The sequence below is a fragment of the Pelmatolapia mariae genome, linkage group LG20 (genome assembly GCF_036321145.2).
Source record: "Pelmatolapia mariae isolate MD_Pm_ZW linkage group LG20, Pm_UMD_F_2, whole genome shotgun sequence".
Classification (NCBI taxonomy): domain Eukaryota; kingdom Metazoa; phylum Chordata; class Actinopteri; order Cichliformes; family Cichlidae; genus Pelmatolapia; species Pelmatolapia mariae.
The window spans coordinates 10,655,975-10,667,921 of record NC_086244.1 but is presented as its reverse complement, the minus strand read 5'-3'; the positions used below and the strand labels follow the sequence as shown (position 1 = coordinate 10,667,921).

The window sequence follows — 11,947 nt, the reverse complement described above, 5'->3', positions numbered from 1 at the left end:
AAAAGTTTATGTGAGAGTTGCTCTGCTATCTTAGTTGAACAGGAGGCAGTGTTTGGATCATTCTGAGGAACAGAATCTGATGTTACCTGAGTTTCTCTCACAGAAGATACAGATGTTTCTTTTTGTAAATAATCAGAAGTATTGTGGTTGTTTTCAGTAGCAGTCTTCTCGTCTGAATAATCCACTCTGGATGACTTCACATCAGTGGTTATAGTGCTGGTCACAGTTTTCTGTCTCTGCTCAGTGGATGTTTGGGAGTTTAATTCATGAACAGGTTCATTTAAAGCTAGAACACTTGAAGCAGTTTTTCTGTATTCGGTGAGTTGATTAGCATCTCTTTGGTCAGCAGCGTTTCCACTGTGAAACTCGACAGGCTGTAGCTCATAAGTGCAGGATGAGGCAATGCTAAACATTCTGTATATGCGTTTGATCCTGTCAATCATGTCGTTAAGACGTGTGAATTTTAACATAACTGCAGTTCCACCACTTACACCTAGCAACAATGGCATTCCTGTTGACTTACGTGGGTGAGGGTCAAAATATGCATATTCACCAGAAGTCAGCCTGCAAACTGCAATGACGTTTCCTCCCATGACTAGCAAAGCATAGCGAACCGCTGAAACCAAACACTGTAGTCCCTGTTCAAGGCTCGGAAAATGATCTGTACCATCAAATGTGCCGTAACGAGCAAACTGAGACATGTCCACTTGATACTCGTGTCTGCGGCTGGTGACCACTGTGGGAAGCTCATTGCAGGCTAGAAACACACTGTTCACAAACCTCTTTCTGGCATCTGAATATACGGCATGGCCTTTGTCCAACACACGGTTAAGATCTGCTCTGGTAATGAATTCATCCTCATGTAAGAATGACAGGAAAACCAAACTGTTAGCCATGCATTGCTGATTCCGGTACTTTCCATACTTAGGAGAGGCCTGGCTTCGGGACGCACAGATGCTACTCACTCGTGGACGACTTTCACTGTTTGTAACCTGTACATGAGACGGTCCTGGAGTTAGTCCATCATGCTGTGTTTGTACAGTTACCTGGTGTTCAATATGGTTTACCTGCGTAACTTTAGGTTTTGGGACAGACACTGAGGGAACACCTCTCTTTACCACATCTGCATACGACACAGTGGTTGTCTGAACGCTGCTCTGCACTTCTGTACTGGGAATAGTTGTGACAGACACCTTTACCTGCTCACTGCTCTGAGAAACATTTACCTGTTCTTTCTCCTTTTGACGTCTAAGCTTCTGGGACTGCGACCTTTGACCTTTTCTTGGCATTTTGTTGAAGTATAACCTGGAGCTTATATGTGTTTATACACAAATGTAAACAAAACTCAACCTTGAAACACAGAAAAACGTATAACTCTTTAAGTTACTATTAAATCTGAGAAATGTACAATTATACTATGTTAAAATGTTCTTATGAATATATAAATATATGTAAAAATCTGATTTGTACTCCAAACTCAAAATAAAAGATATTCAAAGTTCTCTGGAAACACTTTGGTCCGTTTTATTGTAGCCTTTTCAGAAATTACACAATTTTTCTTCTTATATTTTTTTTAACCAGACTGGTAAATAATTAGAACTTCTGTAAAGAGATATGCCGAATAAATCTCAAAAATCAACAGGCTATAATAAAAATCTTAGCTCTAAAATTTAAAATTTAAATCAAATATATGGAGCTGTGGTGGTGTGGTGATCAGATGACAGGCGATGAGGATTCTTCAGCTGGATGTTCTGCAGCAGTCAGGAAACAGGAACTCTGGTCCTCAGGCAGCTTCTCGATGATACTAACTGAATACTTACACTGAGTGACAAATGGGTTTGTCCTTAAATAATAATAGTATAAACTTGCAGTCAAATGTTATAGCCAATTAAACAGACTAGCAAAATGTATTTGGATCTAATTTATTATTTATGTGAATATAGCGGTCTGAATGTATGTATTACAAAATAACCAGATTCTCTTATTAGAAATAAACCTTTAAAAAGGTGATATTTTATATAATTTATCAAAGTAAGCCAAACTATCAGTGTTAATTCCAAAGTTTAATGCAAAATTAAAATGACAAATGGAGGGCTGTGTAAGAAGTTTCTACTGTAAGTTCTACTGTACTGTAATTCTACAACTATGCTTTCAACTTTCTACTTGTAATTTCCAGCAAAAAGACTGGATGTGAGAGAGTTTAACGATAGGAAAGAAGGAGCAGTGAGAGCAGAGACCTCTCAGAATTCTGTAACAGATCGATGAAGTACTGGTAACTTCAATTTCCCAAAAATGGGGCCATGTCAAAACTTGATTATTCCAGTCAAAACTTGATTCCAGTCAAAATTTGATTCCAGTCAAAAACGTGATTTTTGATAACTTAGATAGAGCTTGTGGGATAGAGTGAAGCAAGATAGAACGTCTTGTCAAAATAGATAGAGTGGGGAGAGTGATAGGACAGACTGAATTGCTTGTTAATGATAGAGGGAGAGAGCTTCTGTAGCAGGTCACCTGTAAGACAAAGAGGGACTGGAATTAGACATATTTCCAATAAACCTGGCTTTACTGTATTTTTCAGACAATAAGGCACACTTAAAATCTTTAATGTTCTCAAAAATAGACAGTGCGTCTTATGTATTCATTCTGGCTGTGCTTACTGACTTCAAACCAATTCTATGTGGGACACGGCGCTGAAAAATCTCTCAAAATGTTTTAGTACGACTTTGGTAAGCTACAAAGCCGCACCCACTTAATGGATTGTCGGTACTGTAGTCAGGAGCCTCGTGGTGTAATTCGCACTGTACTTCAACGTAATAGGACGCTGTGTGTGTGCATAAGGACCTGGCACCAGTTAAGAGACATACTTGTGAAGCAGATTTCAAACTGATCAACCCATGGAGAATTTGTGAAAGAGGAAAAAACAGAAAAAGTGAGTGTATTGTTCTATATTTTATGTGTTACTGAACAATGTTGCGAGTTCTTGTAAATGAGTTGAACAAAGCTTGACTTATCTGACTGTTTTGTTTGGCTTAATGTCCCTTGTGCTTAAAACAGACCCATTCATTGCCCTTATGCCTTATAATCCTAAAATATACAGTACAGATGCAATATTCAATGGTGGTTGAACTGTTATAAGGACATTCTGCATTCTGCATTCTGTTAACACAATAAAAACAGAGTCTATTGACTTAAACCAAGATGTGCTGCAACAGTTGCTGTAAATATTACATGGTCCAAATAAACCTACACACTGACATTACAGCAGTCAGTTTCAGTCTCCCTGCTCTACATTAACTTTACATCCACTCAACTCAAATTTATTGATTCATTGCCCAAAAAGAACACAAATCTTTTCTCACATTTGCCTAAAAACATCTTGATGATCACCAAGAGCTGTGCTGACTCACTGCACTAAACTGAGCCTCTTATAGTGAGAGAAACATTTCAGAAAAACAACAGCATTAAAGTCAAACTTGGTGCTGTTACTGTGATGGTCCAGAGTTCCTTTACTACTTCAGGACCTGAATCATGCCATCAGGTCCTGAGCTTCAGTTTAATCACACTCAGGATTCACAGCAAGAAATGGATAAATTGATCCAAAAAATGCAAGGAACTGTGAATGAAACAAAACTCTTGGTGTAGACTAATCAGATTCTGGACTTCAATGAAATTGAGATACTTGGCATGGCCTGAAACCCTATATTGGACCTTAATTAAAAACAATCCTGAAAGTAGAGTGTTCCAAAATCCCCCCAGTGATGTAAATCAATCATTACTAGTTACTGTAAATATTTGATGGTAGTTGTTGCTATCAGGGCTTCCACATGTGGGTATTAGAGAACAACTGTTTTTTACATTATACCAGGATGTTCTGGTTTGCATTTCTGTGCTTCATAAGTAAAATCATCACTGTAAAACTGCTTTTTGTATTTATCCAGGTTATCTTTGTTAGATGATTTGAAACATTTAAACGTGACAAAAAAATACAAACAAACGAAATCTGCGAGGAAGAAAGACTTCCCAGCACTGTACCTCAGACAAACCTTTACTTACCAGACTTGAGATGATCAGATGAGCAGTCTAAAGAAAGGAAACAATACATCAGATCATTGTGTAATGATTCAGACTGTTGAGTCTCTTCAGGTTAAAACTATTAGATACAAAGTAATTATTTAAATCAGAAGCAACAGAAAACTTCATCAGATTTTAGTTAGTTTGGACAGAATATGTAAATCCCAAAATACATGTATATATTGAGATGTTACAGCAACAACAGTGGCACACCATTTTTGTAATTAGAATTAAAGTGTAAATGGACTGATTCTTATATAACTCTTTTCTACTCTCCTGGAGTACTCAAAGTACTGTATACAACATACCACATTCACCCAATCACACCCATTCTCACAAGCACTTCATCTGTACTCAGTGCTTTCTAAGTACATTCACACTCCGATGGATGCATCGGAGAGCAAGTTGGGGTTACTAAAGTCACTAAATAATTAATAAACTAATTTAACTTATAGCGTAAATAAAGAACACACTGGCTTTAATATACCAAAGACTGCCCACTCACAACTCTAGTTCTTAGTTTTTTTCTTATTGCTCAAGCGTTTAAGCTACCACTTATACTGACTGTCCTAAAACATGTATGATTTGATAAGCCATCAAATATTAAAATCAGAAAAATGTGCTATTAAACTTCAGGGACACTTTCAGGGACAGTCAGAGGTCCTGTGTGGGGGCTTTGCTGCGACAGATTATAAATCCTATGTGTTTTTGCCCATAAGCAAATGGCAAGATGTCACAAAAATCTAAACAATTGTATATAAATTGTAAACATGTTACACAACCCCAAGGTCCATATTGCTTCAGTTACAATCATTGTTTACTTACTGCAAACGGCAAAACCAAGCTTCTATTTCACTCCGTCTAACGAAAGACAAAGAACAAAAATACAGAATGAGATAACTCAGATCAGCATCAGAATCAATAATGCATCACTCTCTGTAGTCAAAAAGATTCAGTAAACTTCTTTGTTTACCACACCTGGAATACAAACAACAAAATTTTTCTACACCTTATTAAAGGTTGCCATGTTCATTAAATGTAATTTCATCTATCTGCAATAAGCCACACAAGTTTCTTAGTCATGTTATACCCTAATAGTCCAAGGAGCTTGGAAAGAAAAGCGTCTGAAGTTCTTTAAGTCCGGGTTCATACGCCTTTTTTAGGGTCAAATTCAAGCACTTTTTAAGCACTTTCAAGGTCCCTTTTCAAGCTTTTCAAGCACATTGATGCTTCTTTCCTGTGTGACAAGAAATAGGAGATGTTTGTTTGTTTGTTGGTTGTTTGTTTTGTAAGTTAATTCCCAATTAAACTGTTTTGTTGCTAGCTACATTGCTGTCTGTATTATTTCTGAAGTCCTAAATGATCACCTTTAAAGTGTTTGTGCTAATAACATCATGCACAGTTAGACAGGCATGGAGAACAGCACTGACTGGGAGAGGCTTTGAACAGATCACATAGTTAAATTCAACATATAAGACTTTAAGAATGCACAAGCATCTACTTAAAATCTATTGAATTTATCATTGATGATATTATTATGTACAATTCCAATGTATTTTGTTCATCTCCCTTAAATAAACAGGCAGCCTTAAAGTCTGAAATATTCATATACAAATACACAAATGTGTGTACTGTCTCGGTGGCCTCAGTGTGAGCTTGAAGACATTTATAATGTTTAAGTAGTTTAATGTGTAGGTGCTGACCATAAACACATTTGGAGTGAAAGCCGGGGAATTTTGGTAGCACAGAAACAAGTGGCTATTCTTTGTGACCATATGGATTAACCCCTCATATTACCATTATTTCAGCCAAAGGCACCAAGTTAATAGCCAAAAAAAGCTGCAGCAATACACACAAATATAAACAGTACTTTGTGACAACTTTGCTTTTAGCCTTTAACCCTCTGGTGTCCAGGGTATAATTAGCCCTATTTGACTATATTTCACCTTTTGCAAGATAAAGAGTTTTTAATCTGTTATTTTTCATTTTGATATACTGTATCAGCACAATTTTATCTAAATTCCGACCAATTTTAAAATGCCAGTAGAAAGTGATATTTTTGACTGTAAAAACCATAAGCATGTTTAACAAATCATTTTCAAAACTTGAAATGCAAATAGAAATTGTAACTTTTAAAAAAATGCACAAGTTTTGCATACAAAGTTATATGGTACTATTCACCTAAAAATTCAGCCAGGGCTCAGACATTTTTCATATAACCATTTCATAACTATTTACAAAACAGAACAGACCAAGTGTTCTGCATCAAATAAGAAGGCACACAAATTATTTATGCAACTCCCTAAAATAGTTTGTGTCCACTATAACACAGATGAGAACAGCACAGGGATAAACCTGCGACTGTGACGTTCACTAGTAGAACTGACACACAAAACAAAACAACGACTAGCCTACACACTAATTACACAAGACAACACACTAACTTGAGACTCCAAACACGGTAAACGTCACAAATCTCTCACAACTGAAAATTCAAGCCCTTTTCAAATCTTGAAAGGACAACATTAAATTTCAAGCATTTTCAATGATTTCAAGCACCCGTACGAACCCTGTTAAGTTCTTCACTTCTTCACTGAAGAAGCTTCTCATATGACAGGTGAAAAGCTTCAAGCAATTTAAACAAGTCCAGACACTTTCCTTTCCAAACTCCTTAGACTTCAATGACCTGGATGACTGAGAACCTTCACAGACATAATGCTCTAATACTTTGATGCTATTAAATAACATATTTGATATCATAAGAAATTACTTGCTACACCCAGCACTGAACACTTTATCAAATGGTAACAAAACAATTTCAAAGCAGAAACAATCATAAATAAATGCTTGGATTATATATTTGTAGGCTCATTTGACGTGGCCTGGAATGAAATTCTACTACCTAAAAGTATTATCAACTGCACACAGTATCATTTAGTATATTTTAATATGCTGGTGTTTAAAACAAATATCTACATACCACATTAACAATATTAATAGCTCACTGCTGCAGTTTATTTATTTGAAGGTGGGCTCATTTTTATTTCATTAATTTTCCACAAAGTGAGAAGTCAAACAGAGCTGCAAATTAAAGTTTTATTTAAAAGCGGGTCTGCACAAACAAGTGTTTGTTAAACAGTTATTATAAATTTAAAGTGTCCTTCCTATTAAGAGTTCTTATTATTCTTGTAGTAACTACGTGTTTTATCCTCATTCTCTCTCCCTTCCGTTAATTAACCTGCAACACAGACACATGGGCACAGGCACGTGACTCTTTTTCAGTCAGAAGCGGTAAAATGGCTCCTTTGAAGTTGCCGAACCTGCCACTCCAGCAGTTAATCAATGGCGGCTCGTTACAAAACATTATAACCTAAAGCCTGTTTTAACCGAGTGATTTGTGAAGAGGAGAACTAACTGCACCTTCTGTAACAGACTCAGAAATACTAACACACTAAATGAAGGCAAAAAAAACAACACAATAAACTGCAGTAAACAGTCAAATGAACCCTCATTTCACACTGGGACTTTAGGAGCGCTAGGAGTTAACATTGGGTTGTCAGGACTATCTTCTATATAACTCCTTTAAAAGCAGCCATTGTGTTACTTTAATGTGACTTATACTTCAACTGGCTTTAAAAGTCAGTAACAATAACTCAGGAAATCACTCAAACAGACTATAGACATTTCATTTCAGAGAAGAGAAGAGAAGTAGTGCTTACCAGCGGCAGTCGGAGAAAGTGGGCGGAGGGGCAGAATGAGCCGGAGACATAAGAAACAAGAGGCGTTCACGGGTAGTGGGATATCCCGCCATTACACAAATGGTCATTGAAAACGTAAAAAATGTATGTTAATTTAATTATTTATGTACAATACTTATTTGCTACAGAAAAAAACTAACAGAACTTTAATTCTATAAGTTGAATGAAAATTCCAAACAGTATTATTTGAATTTGAAATGATGACTAAAATTCATAAATTGATATCAGTGAATCAGAATCAGAAAGATATTATTGTTCCCCAATGGGCAATTAACATACAACAGAGCAGCATGATATTGAATGTAAGGACAGGACATAAACAGGCAATAAGAGGGAGATAATAAATATACAGAATATACAGTATATACAGTTTTAAAATTTATCAGCTTTAAAATTAAAGTGACTGCAAGGTGAATAAATAATAAAATATAACGCCATTATGTTAAAATGTAATGCATTATGGTAGATTTATTTAACTGACTGGAGGAATCAGAACAGTGTTCTGGACACCGTTCAACTCCAAGTGGCTGGTAAAGAGTTCACCAAACCTAAAAAACAGTGCAGGACAGTCTGCAAAGATGTGGAGTTAGTCAGACATTGTGCAGAGAAGATGAGGAACAAGTTCTAAAATACAGAACAATAAACACAGTCACCTAAGCATCCTCACTGCACTGCAGGACTCAGAGGTTCAGTGCCATGAGGCTTTTTAACAGCAACTACTCACATGTTCTTTTTACATTTATTTCATTTATTAAGATAAGATAAGATAAGATAACCTTTATTAGTCCCACACGTGGGAAATTTGTTTTGTCACAGCAGGAAGTGGACAGTGCAAAAGTTATGAAGCAAAAATTAGAATAAAATAAAATAAAATAAAATAAGAATAAATACAGTACAGTACAGTACAGTTCTAATAAAAATTGGTTGTAATAATATGAATTATGAGAGAAAGGGACTTGCCCCCACTCGTTCACCCCTGCTGCAGTGAGGTAAAGGTGAGGCTGTCTCCAACAACGCTCTTCAGTGAGGGTATAAAAGAAAACTATTTTTACTATAGCCTTAACAGGTACACTTTCTGAAACTACATGTTAAAGTAAAAATCACATGTGTATAAAAAATGTTTTCATAGCGTAGAACCCAGTTAATACAAAAAACTTGGCATCAATTACCAGTATTTAGTGTAAGGGTGGCTTCTACACACACAAAAACACAGGCTTCAGCCAGCACATAAGCTAATGTGCTGGCTAAAGCCCTAATTTCCTTCGGGATTAATAAAGTATTATGATTCTGATTAACGCATCACAAAACTTAGGGAAATTGACAATGACTGGAGTAATAGGAAAAATGAAGATAGTGTATAAACTATGCAATATACACTGCTCAAAAAAATAAAGAGAACAAAAATAAGACATCTCAGATTTGAATGAATGAAATATTCTTATTAAACATTTGGTTCTTTATGTAGTTTAATGTGCTGACAACAAAATCACACAAAAATTATCAATAGAAATCAAATTTACCAACCCATGGAGGTCTGGATTTGGTGTCACACTCAAAATTAAAGAGGAAAAACACACTACAAGCTGATCCAACTTTGATGTAATGTCCTTAAAACACATCAAAATTAGACTCTGTAGTGTGTGTGGCCTCCACGTTCCTGTATAACCTGTCACAAACAGAAAACTGATTAAACAGAAGTGTCACATGATCAAGAATTTACGCCAGTGTCCTGTTACTTTTAGACAGTAAGGAGCAGATGGCTAAGTTTATTGAACTCCACGAGACAGCTGGTGACGCAAATCTGAAGGCCAGACCGTCCAATTTCAGAGCCGCTCACTTTCGGCCTACCCGGCCTCCTGAGAACCCAGCCCACGTAGACCACGAAGCCCGGGTCCTCAGGAGGTGTATGAATTTGGACACCGCCAAATACTATAATTTAGGATTTAGAAGAAATACTATGACTTTGTACAAATATGATACTTTGGTACAAATACTATGATTTGGTTTGAATACTATGATTTGAAACAAATACCATGATTTGGCAAAAATATACCATGATTTGGCACAAATACGATGATATGGCAGAAATACTATGATTGGGTACAAATACTATGAATAGGCACAAATACTATGATTTAGCAGAAATACTATGTTTTAACATAACTAATATCTTTTGACAGAAATTTCTGCTAAAAGGTACTAGTTCCGCTTTTTAGCAGAAATACTGTAAAATACTATGATTCGGGATAAATACTATGATTTGGGAGATATACTGTAATCAGCACATATACTATAACATGACAGAAATTCCTCCACTTATTAGTAATACTATAGCTTAACAGAAATGTTATGTTTTGGCACAAAAACCATGATTTGGCAAAAATACTATGATTTAGCAGAAATACTATGATTGAGCAGAAGTACTAAGATGTAGTAGAAGTACTTTGATTTAACAGAAATACTATTATGGAGTAGTAATACTTTCTGCAATCAGAGGTACTGCTTCTGTCTGCTTCATCAGGCTGTGTACTTGTATGTATTTCTGCCATGGAGCGTTAACAAGAATCTGAGGTCCGTATTAGACAAACTGCTAACATCATAAAACTTTGCAGAATTGTAATAAATTAGCAATATAAATTACAGGTCTGTGATAGTGTATAAATTTGTAGTGAAAAAAAACCATGTGGACCAAGGTGGAATTGAACCCACGACCTTTGGGCTGCAGACCCGTGTCATTACCAAATGCGCCACCGGCAAAGAGAGCCAGTGCCTGGAAAACAGGGAGATGAGCAGTCAGAATTAGATCGCGGTGAGCGGCGTAAAGCGCCGTTTTCTGGAGTTACAAAATGTCGTGTAACTCAAAAACTAGGTGGGATAGAAGCACAATTCCTTTACTGGGTGAATCAGCAGAATTTCATGAACTTTGACTGCGATAGCTCTTTGTACCTCCGTCGCGGAGATATGACGAGAGAAGAAACGGCTTCATTTTAAGAGTTTGAAAACAAACATAATTTATGGCTCAAGAGTTTGAAAACAAACGTAATTTATGGCTCAACAGTAAGATGACAGTAAAAACTGCTCCAACCGTGAGTGTCAGCAGTGTCTGAAGATGAATTGGCACAAGCCTCTCATCTTAACTTTGCTTTATTAAAATTATTGTGGCATGCAGATGAATCTTGCAAAGAAGCTCACAGGGAGAGATTGAGCCTGTATTTCCACCCCAAGCTGGTAGGAGGAGTTTTTTATTGAACATACTTGCTTGTGCCACAATGTGCTTCAAGGGTCATTAACAGCATAAAAAGAACTCACTTATGGTACTGCATTCTTCCTATAAAACAATAACTGTCAGTGACTTTGTACCGTAGTATAAACACAGCATTCAAGACAACAGTTAAAAGTAACGTAACCATAAACAATGAAACAAGAACATCTAAAATGCAGCACATGTCCCAAGGCATGATGGGAGAGAACTAGCTGTTCCCCCAACACGCCACATTATTTATGAATTATGATTTGGCAGAAACACTGGGACTTGGTATAAATACTATGATTTACATGAAATACTTTGACTTAGCAGAAATTCTGTAATCTAGCAAAAAGCACTTCAGCATAGCAGAAATTCTATGATTGATCAGAATTACTAGGATTTAGCACAAACACTATGATTTGTCTAAAAAAAACCCTTTATTTTGCAGTTATATTGTGATTATGGCAGAAATACTATGCTTTGGAACAAATACCAAGATTTGGCAGAAATACTATGAGCAGTAATAATATAACATAGCAGAAATACTGTTATTTTGTGGAAATACTATGCTTTGGCACAAATACCATGATTTGGCCAAAATACTATGATTTAGCAGAAATACTAAGATGTAGTAGAAGTACTTTGATTTAACAGAAATACTATTATGGAGGAGTAATACTTTAACATGGGAGAAATATTGATACAGACACACAAACATACACATACACAGAGCCTAAAGGGAACAGTGGCTGTTAAGAGTCTGGGCTTGGTATATCTAGGTCAGTTAAATTAGCTGCACCTGCTGTAATCAGCCCATACACACACAGACACAGAGAGAGGTATAAGTTTTCTGCAGTGTATTTCTTACATT

General features: G+C 36.3%; 1 long non-coding RNA gene across 1 annotated transcript; it reads right to left on the bottom strand.

Annotated features, from left to right (window-relative positions):
* Window positions 1-2,420: 2,420 nt before the first annotated feature.
* On the bottom strand, window positions 2,421-7,840 carry LOC134619425 (uncharacterized). Its single transcript, XR_010091980.1, has 4 exons — window positions 7,791-7,840; window positions 4,897-4,932; window positions 4,054-4,080; window positions 2,421-2,511 (listed from the first exon to the last, which is right to left on the bottom strand). It is a non-coding gene; the product is annotated as an uncharacterized LOC134619425 (long non-coding RNA).
* Between the last annotated feature and the right edge of the window lie 4,107 nt (window positions 7,841-11,947).